Consider the following 16422-nt stretch of genomic DNA (forward strand, 5'->3'; position numbering starts at 1 on the left):
TAAATTCCGGATCTCACTCAAATGTCTTTTTCTTGGCACTGCACCACCATGCTTCAAACTTTGGGCCATGACCCACTCATGGTTCTCAAAGTCAATAACACCTGTCAGAATTGGCATTCCTAGAAGGAAAGAAAAGAGAGAAACGTGACAGAATAGCAGGGATAACACTGCCCGGACAGCATAGAGTAACACGGACTGGGAAACAAAACGAAGCAAGATAAAACAAATGAAAGAAAATCTAGTGTGTCTAACATATACGGGGCTAAGCAGTGTTTTGTAAAAATTTTGCATATATTGGGTCAATAGGTAAAATGGCTTTTTTCTTTTTTTGCTATGAGTCATTTTAGGCCATGGCTCACAGCAAAAATAAATTTTTTTAATGGTTAGAAAGTTAATAAACTAGATTATTTGTCTTCTTTAATTACTCTTTTACATTTGCTAGAAGGAAAAATATATGCTCAGACGGTAAAGCGTCTGTCTACAATATGGGAGACCCAGGTTCAATCCCTGGGTTGGGAAGATCCCCTGGAGAAGGAAATGGCAACCTACTCCAGTGCTCTCGCCTGGAAAATCCCATGGACTGAGGAGACTTGTAGGCTACAGTCCATGAGGTCGCAAAGAGTCAGACACAACTGAGTGACTTCACTTCAGAAGGAAAAAAAAAAAAAAAACTTTTAACCAGGCTTTTCTAATCTGTTCACTTTAATTTATCGAAAAAATTTTTTAACCATGCAATTTTCTACATTTACAAAAAGTTTAGAAACTAATAGTAGAGATACCTATACACTGTGTGCAAGCTAGCTAAGTTACTTCGGTCCTGTCTAACTCTTTGCCACCCCATGGACTGCAGCTCACCAAGCTCCTTGTCCATGGGATATTTTAGGCAAGAATACTGGAATGGGTTGCCATTTTCTTCTCCAGGGGATCTTTTCAACCCAAGAATCGAACCCACGTCTCTTGCAGCTCCTGCATTGCAGGCGGACTCTTTACCTGCTGAGCCATCAGGGAAGTCCATTACCACATATTTATCCACATATACTTCATGTATGTATCATTTTATATATAGGAATCATGTGATTACTTCTTTCCCAGACTAAGTTTTTGAGAGGAATCCATTTACCCTATGAAAAGCCGTTATGCTATTTTTACAAGGAGTACTGAAATGAATATCTTTATATATACCCTTTGTGCACACGTGCTGTGAGGATTCTTTACCTTAGATAAACAGAAACAAAATTGGCCTGCTTTACGTAGATTATGGGAACCTTCAGCTGATTTGAAAACGTGATTACTCATTTACCATCTCATAAGATCTAATAGATTTTGTGTGTGTCCACATCTTTGGCAGCTTTGAAGTTATCAGACTTACAAATTTTTACCATATACTGGATAGTAAATCTTTTAATTTGAAGTTTTCTCATTATCAGCAATGTTGAGCATCTTTCTATGCTCAAAAATGGTTTATTGACTGTTTGTATCTCGTTCTTTGTATATTACTTCCTACCCTTGAGTTTTGGTAAGGGGGGATTTTTTTTTACTATTGATTGGTAGACATTTCTTTATATTGGATTACTAATTTTACCTATGGGGCTTTCCTGGTGGCTCAGTGGTAAAAGAATCTGCCTGCAATGCAGGAGACCTGGGTTCGATTCCTGGGTTGGGAAGATCCCCTGGAGAAGGAAATGGTAACCCACTCCAGTATTCTTGCCTAGAGAATTCCGTGGACGAGGAGCCTGGCAGGCTACAGTCCATGGGGTTGCAAAGAATCGGACATGACTAAGCGGCTAACACACAATTTTACCTATGCACATTACATGCCTTTTCTCCACTCTGTGGCATTTCTTTAAACTTCATGATATGTTTCTTCTACCTAGCAGTTTATTATTGTTGTTATTATTAGTTTAATATAATCAAAATTATACATATATCACTTTATAGATTATAAATTATCCTTTCTTGGAAGTCATTTCTCATTCTAATAAAATATATTGTATTCCAAAGTTGTATTATTTTGATTTCCCACCTCATTTTTACTGTGTTTGAAATATATTTGTGGGTCTGGTATAACATGAAATTTTGGTTTAATTGTCTGTTTGGATGGTCAATTGTCTCAGCATCATTTATGAACTGTCAGTCTCTTCTGATATGCTTTATAACAGTATTTTTTAATTCAGGTACCAAATACTTACATAAATTTGGGGTCTTCAAAACTCTTCTTTATTTCCTCTGTTTTCCTATGATTGTGTTAATAACAACTTGCTTTAATTATTTAGTTTTAACAGTTTAGAATCTGATGAGCCATATTCTCCTTTCTCTCACTTACGGATTTCTTACCTATTTTAAGGCCCTTACTTTGATATTTGAATGTTATAATCAAATTTTCAGGTTTCATGAGAAACTTTTGTGAAATTTTAATTGAAACTGAAATGAATGTATAGATTAATCAGTGGATAATTGCCATGTTTACAATATTGAGAGCATCTTTCCAAGAAAAAGGCCTAACTCTTCACTTATTTAGAGCTTTGTCTTCCAGTTTTCATATTTTATTAGTTTTATTTCCCATAACTTTGCAGTTTGTTGCTAATATAAATGTGTAGTTTATTATATAACATTTTATATACTTTGTAATTGCAATTGCTTGTGCATAGAATTACAGGAGATTTTGTATGTTGTTCTTACATTCTCTAAACTTGCTGAATTATTTTATTAATTTGTCTACAAAATCTCATGAATTTCTGATATTTATGGTTATATTGTTTGCCAGTTTTTCCACACTTACAGAGATGATTCTGTGATTTTTCTATTTTATTTAATGTGGTTAATTATATCAATATATCCTCTGATATCACTTATTGCTCTTATAACTAAAATATTTTATATCCTTTTGGATTTGGCTTATTTGTTTTCTCTTGCTGCTGCTGCTGCTGCTAAGTCGCTTCAGTCGTGTCCGACTCTGTGCGACCCCATTGACGGCAGCCCACCAGGCTCCCCCGTCCCTGGGGTTCTCCAGGCAAGAACACTGGAGTGGGTTGCCAGCATAACAAATTATCACAAACATAGTGGCTTAAAACAATGCACATTTATTATCTCACAGTTTCCATTTTCCAGAAACAGTTCAGATAAGGCTAACTGTACCCTCCTCCCAAGGTCTTCCCAGGTGGCTCAGTGGTGAAGAGTCCACCTGCCAACGCAGTAGGCACAGGAGATGTGGGTTGGATCCCTGGGTTGGGAAGATTCCTCTTGAGAAGGGAATGGCAACCCACTCCAGTATTCCTGCCTGGAAAATCCCATGGACAGAGAAGCCTGGCAGGCTACTGTCCTTAGGGTTACAAAGAGCAGTCATGAATAAGCACCTTGAACTCACACACATACCTTTCAAGGTCTTACCAGGCAGAAATCATGTTATTTAGCATTACAATCTCAGCTGAGGCTTGAGGTCCTCTGTCAAACTCACTGGTTGTTGGCTGAATTTATTTTCAGATGGTTATAGATCAATGTCCCATTTTTTTTCTCTCTGTCTCTTAGTTGGGACCACTTTTAGCTCTTTGAGACTTACCCCAAGATAGCAGGAGACTCTCTCAGTATAAGGGCTCACCTGATTATATTAGCCCCACCTAGAATGATTTGCCTTCCAATTAACTAAAATAAATTGATTAAGGCTGGAGAATGGCATGGCAACCCACTCCAGTTTCTTGCCTGGAGAGTCCCATGGACAGAAGAGCCTGGCAGGCTGCAGTCCATAGGGTCACACAGAGTCTGACACAATTGAAGTGACTTATCACACACACAGATTAATTTGGGACTTCAGTTACATCTGCAAAGTTCTGTTATCACAGCCATATGTTGTTACATAAGCATGACAGTGATATTCCATCATATACACAGAATCTACTCACATTCAAGGGAAGAAGTTAAAACAAGGTGAGAATCACAGGCACCATTTTGAAGTTTTGCTTACCAGTTTCTTAATCTAATTTAGGAATTTTCTTACTACGGTTGTAAGATTGGATATCATTTTTTATTTTATACTAACTTTATTTTTTGGAGTATAAACTTAATTTTAATCACGATGTTGGAGAGTATTGACTCGATTTTGTCTCTGGATATACAGTTTAATATATGCATTAATATTTAACATTTTCAAAATACTATTTGAGCTGCAATTAACCACTCTCTGTTCTTCCCTTCATTGTTTCATCTTCTAGCTCTCTGTTTACCAGCTCCAAACTGATAGCCGTTATAGATACATCATTATAAATCTCTCCATTTTTTCAGTCACTGGTTCTCTCTGTTTCCAATAAGAGCACACAATACATGCGTAATGTAGTGTCAAGATCATGGGATCAGAACTTGGGAGACCAGATTTTAGTTTCAAACCATTGGCCACCATGACATTGGTGTATTAAGTCACTGTCTAATTCCAGTTGGAACACAATGGCTAATGAACATTTTCATGTTTCTACCTGCTGCAGGCTTCCTGAGAAAAGCAGATTAGCAAACTTTGTTAAACAGTGATGGAATGACAAATATGCTTTAGAAGTTAGAAGGAGCATATTGCTCCAGAGAGAACTGGAGACTTATCATGCCCAGAGCCATTTGTTTACATGCCAAGAGAGATGCCTTTCCCTCCCACTCCTCAGAAACGATTTGTTTATATTCTCCAGTAAAGCCCTGTGTTTGCAGGGAAGGATTTACCAAAATGCCAGCCTTTGTGCATAAGTCCTGAGTCCCATAATTTTCAGGGTTCTTCTCACATGATGCAATCCCAGCATATGTAGAGATGAATGTTCAGTCCTTTCCCTGTGGAATATAGACATGAAGAACAGGGGCTGAGATATTCTGGGTACTAAATGGATAAATGGTCTATTTTTTGATTCAGATACTGTGCCTACTGTCAGGATATTAATAAATATATAAAATTAAGAATACTTAAACTCTTCTGAGAGTCTTAGAGCAATTACAGTCCAGCTCTGCACACAGGGTTCTCCTGATGAAACAGATGAGATTATTGTTGCCAATATAAAAGGAGTTTCACAAAGCAAGACAAGATATACAACCCAAGGTGGAGAGGTACTGAATGTTTTTATGTGCCAAGAGGTTAGATAATATTCAAGATGGTCAATGTCAATTACCTAAATATGTTTATTTCCAATCTTTATTTGCTTCCAGAATAATGCTTATCCATTTAAAACATTGTATACCTGAAGGCATTATTTTTTGTAACAGAGAGTGAGATGAAAGTAGTTTCTTCCATTCAATGTGTATTCCTGTCATAAAGGATAAACCTAGGCAGTAGGAGGGGAGAAGGGTAAGCCCCTGCAAACCTCAACCAAAAATACAAAACTAAACAAAGCTAAACTAAATGAAATTAAGGTCAAATTTCCAATTAACCCCAGAAGCCAAAGAAAGTGCTAGAAGAGAAGAGAGTGGGACCACAGGATCACAAAGAGTTGGACACAACTGAAGTGACTTAGCATGCATGCACGCAAGGTGGTAATATCACAACGTATAAATGTATCAAATCAATATTTTGTAAACCTTAAGCTTACACAATGGTCATATCAATTATAGATCAACAAAAATTCATTCATTCAATTTCTTTAAAAAGAAGGAAGATGATACAGAGGGAAAAGAGGTGAGGTGTGGAGAGAGAAAACGCAGAACAAAAGCATGTCCACTTTCAGTCACCAGGACCAAGATGCCAGGGGAAAGGACAACCTTAGATATGGATATTGAAGTCTCTCACACATAAGATTTCTTGATTCTTTGAAAGAGAGCCTTCAAACATGTTGCTCCCCTTTTTTCCACCGCTTGTTTTGCCTATGTATCTCCCTCTCCTGAGATCACCAGTTATCAAAGTTCTGCCTATGTAACCCACTTATTAAACTCTGTCAGGGATACGTGATACTTTTCTTCTTTTTCTATCCTTCCAACAAAACTGTGTCATCTTACGATAAGTAGAAATTTATCACTGTATTTCCCATGTTATTTTCAAAACCTTATTTAACAATGAAAATGTGAAAAAAAAAAAGATGACTCATTTGAAGGTTTGAAGACATGGAAGGAAAAGAACTGATGATAAGTGTTCTGAAGTTTGAGCAATGTGTGAAACATTTTGAGTATTTTGGATTTCATTCTCCCAATCCACCACTGCTTAACTCCTAGAACTAAGGCCACTTTTTTCATAATATCCTCTCTAATAATTTTAGCTGAGCCAAGTCAAAAGTATAATATTTAGAGAAATTAGTTTACATTTATCTTTCTCTGTTTTTTTTTTTTTTCTCTTCTGAGCATCTTAGCCTAAAAATATAGCTTTGGTCTGACATAAAGCTTATTCTGTTACTCAAGTTATTGCACGGGATTGAGTTTTGTGGTTTGGTTTGCTAAACCTATGGTTGAAAGCTAAACATTTCTGGAAGAATGGATAAGAATATCTTATATTTATTGAACATAGCCAAGAAATTTATTTTTAATAACTGAACCACAGATTGGGTGCCATCTGTCAGCATATGGCATTGGATTTTAAAGCAATGTTTACATCTGGGGGATATGATGCTTTCTTTGAGAGAACAAGAGGTATTATAGGACTAAACATGAAGAGAAGTGGTTTTAGATTCATGAATATTGTAAGTTTGCTAAGGATAGAATCAGCATGTTTATGTGCATACAGTTTTCATACATTTGGGTAGATAAAAAGAAAGAAAATCTGTCCATTGAAATTCTGTTATGGTAATAGAAAATAATTGTAAATTTAAAACCATAGGGACTTTTTTCTCTCACAACAGGCAAAACAATTAATATGAAGCTATCAGATCACCAAGTTTGAATTTTCAATGTATCCCATTTGATTGATAAGCTTTCGAATAATAATACTAATATAGTGTTTTAATTTATTGAAATTCCAACTGTCAGTTTTATTTTATTCAAAGTATCTACAAAAATATAATGATTTCTCCTTAAGTTTCATTAACTTCAAAAGTTTATCCAGTATAGTTTTTGTCTGTTTTGCTATGCATTTGTTGTTGTTCATTGTTGTTTAATCACTCAGTCGTGTCCAACTCTTTTGCAATCCCATGGACTATAGCTCACCGGACTCCTCATCCATGGGATTTTCCAGGCAAGAATACTGGAGTGGGCTGCCATTTCTTTCTCCAGGGAAACCTCTACGCAGGGATCAAACCATTTCTCTTGAATTGGCAGACAGATTCTTTACCACTGAGACACCAGGGAAGTCTTTTACTAAGCATAAATATTCTTATTTTTTTAATCAACTGCATTTTGAAACATAACTGGACGTATTTTATTACTATAAAAGCACAATTTGTAAAGAAATTGTATTTTGCTTTTTTATATTTAACTCGTTTCATAAAAAATGTTAATAAATTCTAATTAATATTAACCTTTTTCTGTTGTTAATTCAAAACTAGTTCTAAACAGACTTTACTTTTCTTCCACCTAATATGACAAAGACTTTATGTCTGTAATATATATAAAATTATATAAATTGCAAAATTCCATTGAATAGAGTCTCAACAAATATTCAACAGTAAAGATAATGATAATAATAATAAAAATGACAGCTACTATCTTGGAATATTCTTTTTGTAACAGACTAGAAGATGTGCAACCATTCTTTTGAATCTTGATAATAACCCTTCCAAATTATGATTTTCCTTCAGTTACAATTGACAGAATAGGTTTAATGGCATTAAAAAACAGATCTGAGATCATAGAAGCTATAATCAGCAATATCTTCTTAAAGACCTATATTCTTTCTACTAAACAATTCTGCTTCCCTAACTGAGAATATACTACTGATAAGCAAACATAAGATATTTATTGATTGAAAAGGGTAAAAAACCAACTGCGCTAGTAATTGTAATGCAAATTGAAATTATAATGAAGTACTAATTTCTGCTGGTCTAACTGATATTTTTAAAGTTTAATTATTAGTCTTGTCAAAAATTAGAGAAACAGTAACAACTACTTCAGGTCTCTTTATGCATGTATAATACATTTGGAAATACCAATCAAGATCTCCAATAGATTCATAATTTTTGATCCTATTCCATCTACTGAAGTTTTTATTTTAATAAGGCAACTGAAAACATCAAGAAGTTAAATTGACGGAAGCTCTCTTTACTGCAGAATGTATCTAGGAAGACAGAGATGATAAGATAAATCATCTTCAGTATGAAGATGCCTGGATCTTATTATATAATACATGCTTAACCACTTCCTTGATATAAGACATTTTAAAAGATGATTGTATAAATATTGCAACAGGCATGAGACATGATATTAAAGGCTATTGAGTCTGCCTGTGTTCTTTGTTAGAAACCTTGCTTAACTTCTGAAACTCAGTTTCACCACTTCTAATATGGAGACAGTGAAAGAAGCATTCTCATAGTGTTGACGTGCATAAAAATTATTCTATATATTTAAGATATTTAGATAATAAATGATCAGTAAATGAAAATTGTTTATGTAGAATTGATTATAGGAAAGAATAGAAAATGTAATTTTGTTATGATAAAAGACATTATAAGAATATGTCATGAGCAAGGAGGCAAAAAGAAAAATTTTTATTTGTTCAGTAATGATTTTGTGATGAATGTCTACATCTTTTCCTTAAATTTCAAGCAACATCTATAATTGTGATTAGTTAGATTTGTTTTAATTTTAAAAATTCAATTCCTAAATGACCACTATGAAAAAAATCATTTGGGAAGAGGATTGTGATGGTCCAAAAGAGAAAAATTGAAAAAGTTATTAATTTTTTTAATACCTCGCTTTTTATAGGACAAAATTTTCTTAGTGGAAAAACAAAATGAAACAAAAATGATCCTTTTCATTAATTCAGCATAGAACACTAGGTACCATACACTCAGTTGTTTCTTCAAAACAGAAGCCAAATATAAATACCGATTATATTATACCATGATTTTTAAATCAAGAAGACTAACATTATCTCCGAAAATATATATTAAAAGTTATGCGTGGTGTGGATGTAGGCGTGTGAGGGCACAAGCACTTATATTATCAATAATTTGAGTATTCACTACATGGATATTGCCAGAGATTTGCAAAACTGCGATTAATGATTCTTCTTTACCGACAAATTCACTTACCCCACACCACAGAAAAATGGCAGGCACTTTTTAAATCTCAAATTTCATTAAAACCTCTGAATAGTCTATAAATTCAGGGACACTAAATGTTCACTGTTCTGGGAATTGGCTTCATCAGAGTCATGTAAGGGCATTAGATAAAAATAGAGACCCTCGGTTCCTTTTGCCTTAGTCAGAGGATGTATCCCAGGAGTGTTTATTTCTAGCATAGATTCAAGGTGATTGTGATGTGTGGGGCACTCTTTGGCTGGATCAGTTTTCTGACTTTATAAGATTATTTCTCTGTTTCCACTGGGGTTCTGATGCAAAAAAAAACAGAATCTATACTAACTAGTTTGAACAGAGATTAATCACTAAGTGTGAAATGACTTTCTCAGTTCCTGGGAAACAGAATCAAAAGATAGGAAGAATAAGTTTCAAAGTGACAACAAAATTAGAATAACATATAGAGGCATTTTGCTTCTCTTAACATCATGAAAGGAAAGACTCTAAATCAGGATAGTCATGTGATGGCTTCCGGCTCTAGAATGAAACCACCTCCACACTAAACTCACATGCAAGATGGATGCCCGATGGCCACTTCTCTCTCCGTTTCTCCTCAGTTCTGTATTTAAAACTTATGCCATTGCATTGGATTATCCCTTGGACTGCAAGGAGATCCAACCAGTCCATTCTGAAGGAGATTAGCCCTGGGATTTCTTTGGAGGGAATGATGCTAAAGCTGAAGCTTCAGTACTTTGGCCGCCTCATGCAAAGAGCTGACTCATTGGAAAAGACTCTGATGCTGGGAGGGATTGGGGGCAGGAGGAGAAGGGGACGACAGAGGATGAGATGGCTGGATGGTATCACTGACTCGATGGACGTGAGTCTGCGTGAACTCTGGGAGTTGGTGATGGACGGGGAGGCCTGGCGTGCTGTGATTGATGGGGTTGCAAAGAGTCGGATATGACTGAGCAACTCAACTGAACTGAACTGAACTGAACTGAAGATGGTAGGGGGTAGGGAGTGTGGGGGACAGAGTTTAACAGTTAGTGAAGTTGAGGAATCTTATTGGGGTGATGGGAATATTCTAAAACTGATTTACTGTGATGCTTACACCATTTGTAAATTGGGGGCAGAAGGAGAAGGGGAGGACTGAGGATGAGATGGCTGGATGGCATCACCGACTAGATGGACATGAGTTTGAAACTCCGGGAGTTGGTGATGGACAGGGAGGCGTGGCGTGCTATGATTCATGGGGTCACAAAGAGTCGGACACAACTGAGTGATTGAACTGAACTGAACTGAACTGAGTGGATATAGAAAACTTGATGAAAGTGAATCTGAGGAAATTTTAGTTTTCTAGTATCCTCAGTCTAGGAAACACTAGCAGGAAGCTGGAAAAAATAATGAAGTGGCCAAATTATTATAACTGCTAAAATCCCTAGATTCTCTGGTCAAATCCAAATTTAATTGGCTTTAAAAAATATTCAAAAGATGATTAAATTTCATACCAGGAAGCTGTATCATTTCATCTCCCCCCCACCCACCAATACCACTTTTCCCTTGAGAACTAATTTCTCTTCCCTCTAAGTCAACTCATTTAATCTGAATCTTCCTATCAATATGTGTCACTTTCTACCATGTTCCATGGATGTCAATTATTTTCCTTTCTGCTGCAGAAAAAAAAATCAGTACAGATTTACTGTATATTCCCTCAAATTTAGTGTAGTTCTTCACAAGAGAAGGTGCTTGTTGTCAAGAATTTCTTCAAAAATTCATGTAATTTTAGCATACTCGTTATTTATGGGGCTATGATTTTGAATAAATAAATGAACAAACTTAAGTTTCATCCCTATTTTCAATTGTTGTAAGGTATTACAATTATATTTTAATATATTTTTTGTTACACAGAATTTATCTTAATATAATTTAGAGGTATTCAGATTTGATATGACATTTGTGCGTATGTCAGTCCATTGTCAAACTTTCACAACACTGGATGCAAAGCCCAGTAAGTCACTGTGTTGCTACTCTTCCCAAAATATGTGTTTCTTTGTTCCAAACCTAGCCAGTCTTCACTTTCTTCACTTTCCCCTTGACTTATTCTGTGGATCACTATTATAACTATTGATTTGCAACCACTTACCTTTCTCCACTAATCTACATTCTTAGCACTTGAAAAACGCCTTCTGGATAACTCCAACTTTGTACCCATTCTGTGCCTGCGTTTTCCTAGCTGAAAGTGCCTGGAATAAAATACACAATTATGTTATTGGATTTATGTATGAACCGACAGGACTCTGACAGACACCCAACAATACGGCTATTAATTTCTGGGGCAAATTATTCCCCCATTGTCTCAGCTACCAATTCCATACCTTTTTCTCTTTCCTACAACCTCTAGCCTGTATTGCCCCATCCTCATTATCACTTAAAGTTTATGTTTCCTACATCAGTACAAATAATAAAGTTTCCAGGCTCCCAAGTACACATCCACCTACTCCCATACATCTGTGCCCATATTCCTGCCTTGTCTTTTTTGCATATTATCACAGAGAAACTATCCATATTTTTATCTAATGCCAACTGCTTGGATCTATCCCATTGCCTGATTTCTTTTCAAGAGCAACATTCTATCAGTTATTCCCCTCTCTGTAATCATGAAACTTTCTTTTTCTACTGGATTACATCTATAAGCAGAAAGCACATTATTTTGACCATCTAATAAAAAGATTCTTCTCATGACACTTCTTTCTTCTCTAACTACCAAAAATATCTGCTCCTCTTTCCAAAAAAAAAAAAATAGCCAAAATACTTGAAAATGTAGTCTATATACATTATCTGAATCCTTCCCACCCATTCCTTCTTTGTATGCATGTGTTCTCAGTCATGTCCAACTCTTTGCAACCCAATGGACTAGAGCCTGCCAAGCTCTTCTGTACATGGGATTCTCCAGGCAAGAATATCGTAGTATCAGAGTTGGCATTTCCTCCTCCAGGCCAATGGCTTCCTTAAATCCCTGAAAATGACATTTTATTTCCACAATTCTATTGAATCATTCATTTATTCATTGAGATACTGATCTATTATTTCTTCTTCATTACTATCCAGTCCCATCACTTCATGGGAAATAGATGGAGGAAAAGTGGAAGCAGTAACAGATTTTCTTTTCCTGGGCTCCAAAATCACCAAGACAGTGACTGCAGCCACTAAATTAAAAGACACTTGCTCCTTGGAAGAAAAGCTATGACAAAGCTAGACAGCATATTAAAAAGCAGAGCCATCACCTTGCTGATAAAAGTCTGTATAGTCAAAGTTATGGTTTTTCCAGTAGTCATGTATGAATGTGAGAGTTAGACCATAAAAAAGACTGCACACCAAAGAACTGATGTTTTCAAATTGTGGTGCTGGAGAAGGCTCTTGAGACCCCACTGGACAGCAAGAAGATTAAACCAATCAATCCTAAATGAAATCAACCCTGAATATTCATTGGAAGGACTGAAGCTGAAGCTACAATATTTTGGCCTCCTGATGCAAAGAGCCGACTCACTGAAAAAGACCCTGATGCTGGGATAGATTGAGGGCAGGAGGAGAAGGGAGTGACTGAAGAATGAAATAGCTGGATGGCATCACCAACTCAATGGACATGAGTCTGAGCAAACTCCAGGAGATGGTGAAGAACTAGGAAGCCTGGCATGCTACAGTCCATGGGATTGCACAGAGTCAGACAAAACTTAGCAACTGAATAACAATACACATCACTCAATCCAATGATCAGTTCTCCATCCTTATATTACTGGATCTATCAGAAATATTTGGCCCATTGAAATAACTCTCACCCTCTGAATGATTTCTCATTATTTAGAATTTTAGACACCATATTTTCTTGTTTCTCCTCTTACCATGTAAGCGAATCCTTTGTGATATCCCCTGTCAGTTCATCTTCCATCAATTTGCCATCTGACAGAGTTTCTGGGTCTCAATTCTCAATCCTCTTCTCTTTCCCATCTGTATTCACCCACTAAGGGGCCTTATCCAGTTCCCTGGTTTAACTAACATCTATATGCAGATGACACCACCCTTATGGCAGAAAGTGAAGAGGAACTAAAAGGCCTCTTGGTGAAAGTGAAAGAGGAGAGTGAAAAAATTGGCTTAAAGCTCAACATTCAGAAAACAAAGATCATGGCATCTGGTCCCATCACTTCATAGGAAATACATGGGGAAACAGTGGAAACAGTGTCAGACTTAATTTTGGGGGGGCTCCAAAATCACTGCAGATGGTGACTGCAGCCATGAAATTAAAAGATGCTGACTCCATGGAAGAAAAGTTATGACCAACCTAGATAGCATATTGAAAAGCAGAGACATTACTTTGCCAACTAAGGTCCGTCTAGTCAAGGCTATGGTTTTTCCAGTGGTCATGTGTGGATGTGAGAGTTGGACTGTGAAGAAAGCTGAGCGCCAAAGAATTGATGCTTTTGAACTGTGGTGTTGGAGAAGACTCTTGAGAGTCCCTTGGACTGCAAGGAGATCCAACCAGTCCATTCTAAAGGAGATCAGCCCTGGGATTTCTTTGGAAGGAATGATGCTAAAGCTGAAACTTCAGTACTTCGGCTATCTCATGCAAAGAGTTGACTCATTGGAAAAGACTGATGCTAGGAGGGATTGGGGGCAGGAGGAGAAGGAGACGACAGAGGATGAGATGGCAGGATGGCATCACTGACTCGATGGACATGAGTCTGAGTAAACTCCGGGAGTTGGTGATGGACAGGGAGGCCTGGTGCGCTGCAACTCAACGGGGTCACAAATAGTCTGACACAACTGAGCGACTGAACTGAACTGAACTGATATGCAGATGACACATCTGCTTTTCAGCTTTTAACTCTACCCAATACTCTGGCTTGGAGTCTGGACTAATATATCCAACAACCCACTTTAAACCTCCAGTCGAATTGCTAGTTTTGCTTTTCATTTATTGTTTAGTTGCTAAATCATGTCCAACTCTTTGCAACCCCATGGACTGTAGACCACCAGGCTTCTCTGTTGAATGGATTTTCCAGGAAAGAATACTGGAGTGGATTGCCATTTCCTTCTCCAGGGGATCTTTCCAACCCAACAATCCAACCCACTTGTCTTGCCTCTCCTTTATTGCAGGGGGATTCTTTACCATTGAGCCACCAGGGAAGCTTGTCAAAATCATCATTTCTAAAATGGGGTTCCTAATCTCCTCCCAAAAGACTTCGTTTCGTACATTATTTATTGCTGATCTCAGTAGAAAGCAATGTCATTTTTTTTCCCAGTTGTTCAGGGAAAGAACCCTGGAGTCACCCATAACTCCTCTTTTTACTCACACAGCTCATATCTGTCAGCAAGTCCTTTTGAGCTCAGCTTTCAAAATATATCCCATATCAGGCCACTTCTCCACACCTCTACAGATAACACTAGACAAAGGTGTCATTTGTCAGGATGAGCTCTTGCCTGGATTATGTTAGTAGTCTCTAAATTGATCTATCTACTCCTTTATCCATCCATAGTCTATGATTTACAGAACTGCAAGAATTACTCTCTTTACTACCCGAATCAAAGCATGTCATTCCTTTCCCCAAAATCCTCCACTGGCTCCTATCTCACCAGGAGAAAAATCAACATCTTTATTTCAGTTTGTAAGACCCTACTTGTCTTTTTTCCACCAAATCTATATCATCTCTTACCTCCTTTATTATTCTCTCTGCTCTAGGCTCAGAGGATTTGATTCTTTCTTCAAATCCAGCAAACATACTTCTAGGTCATGATCTTGGTCTTTTTTTCATCTGGACTGTTCCTCTTCACTCAAACAGCTGCATTAGCGGATCCTCACTTCAGATCTCTTAATGAGAGTATCTATTTCTGTCTACTCTAGTAAACAGTAAATCCTCTGCCCAAGAGCCTGTCCTCTACCTCTCATTCAGCTGTATTTTTCTCTGTAATAGTTATATCTATCTGGTAAACTATACATCTACTTGTTCACCTATCACTGTCTTCCCCCACTCAAATATAAGATTCAAAAGATCAGAAATTCTGTTTGGTCTCTTCTATCTCCCTAGTACCTACAATGTTGTTGTTTAGTCACTTAGTCATGTCTGACTCTTGTGACCCCATGAACTGTAGCCCACCAGGCTTCTCTGTCCATGGGTATCCCAGGCAAGAGTGTTGGAGTGGGTTGCCATTTCCTTTTCCAGGGGATCTTCCTGACACAGGAGTTGAACCCACACCTCTTGCATCTTCTGCATTGGCAGGCCGATTCTTTACCACTGGGTTACAGTTTTCATTTGGGATCAACACCTTCCATTTCTAGTCCTTGCAGGCTGAGTAAGCACCTGGGAAGTAAGTGGGTTAGTTTATGACACTGGCCACAGTGGTTCTGGAGAAGGAAATGGCAATGCACTCCAGGATTCTTGCCTGGAGAATCCCAGGGACGGGGAGCCTGGTGGGCTGCCGTCTATGGGATCTTAGGAGTCGGACAGGACTTAGCAACTAAACCACCAATCACAGTGGTTAGCTTAGCTGCAGACATGTGACTGGAGATAATTCAATATGAATAGCAGGTCTGTGGTGGCTACTACAGAAGAGGGCCTTTCTCTTCCTCTGGACTTGGGAATGAGAGCAGGAAGACTTCAACTTCTGATGCCAGAGTCCACCTCCAGAAGCCTGCAAAAGAAGTTAGCATACGAACAAGAACGGGATAAAACCAAGGAATGGATATAAATGGATATTGTAAGGACCTAATTAAAATTTTTTCCATATGTACCTCTAGGAGCAGCTAGATAGCTTTGACATTTATTATCAAGGTTTTATTGACAATCTACTGTGAACCAGATATTTGTTCAGGCACTGGAAATAACTAATGAATAATGTATAGTGCTTTAAGATTTATATATCCTACATGAAAAAAAGACTTACAAGTAAAGAGGAAACTACATCTAAGTTTTTAAATGCTGTGAAAACATGAATTTCACATTATCACAGAAGTACATTTAAAGACTACCTAATTTAATTTAGGATATATCTGCTGCAGTGTTGATTATTGAAGTGATTTTTAAAAAACCATTTGTGATTTTAAAAAAAACACAGTGAATGTGTTTTTACAATAAATATTATGGGAAGTGGAAATGAATGTATTTGTATTCCTTTCCCCCTAGCCATACACATACCTCTTTTCAGTTTCTTCCATGTACAGGTGGTATACTAGACAAAGTAAGCTCCGAAGTCACATGTGAAAATTCTGAACACCACTCTACCAGAAGACAGCTATCAAGTGGACTCTTTTCCT

Source organism: Ovis aries, chromosome 6 (assembly GCF_016772045.2).
Source record: "Ovis aries strain OAR_USU_Benz2616 breed Rambouillet chromosome 6, ARS-UI_Ramb_v3.0, whole genome shotgun sequence".
Lineage (NCBI taxonomy): Eukaryota > Metazoa > Chordata > Mammalia > Artiodactyla > Bovidae > Ovis > Ovis aries.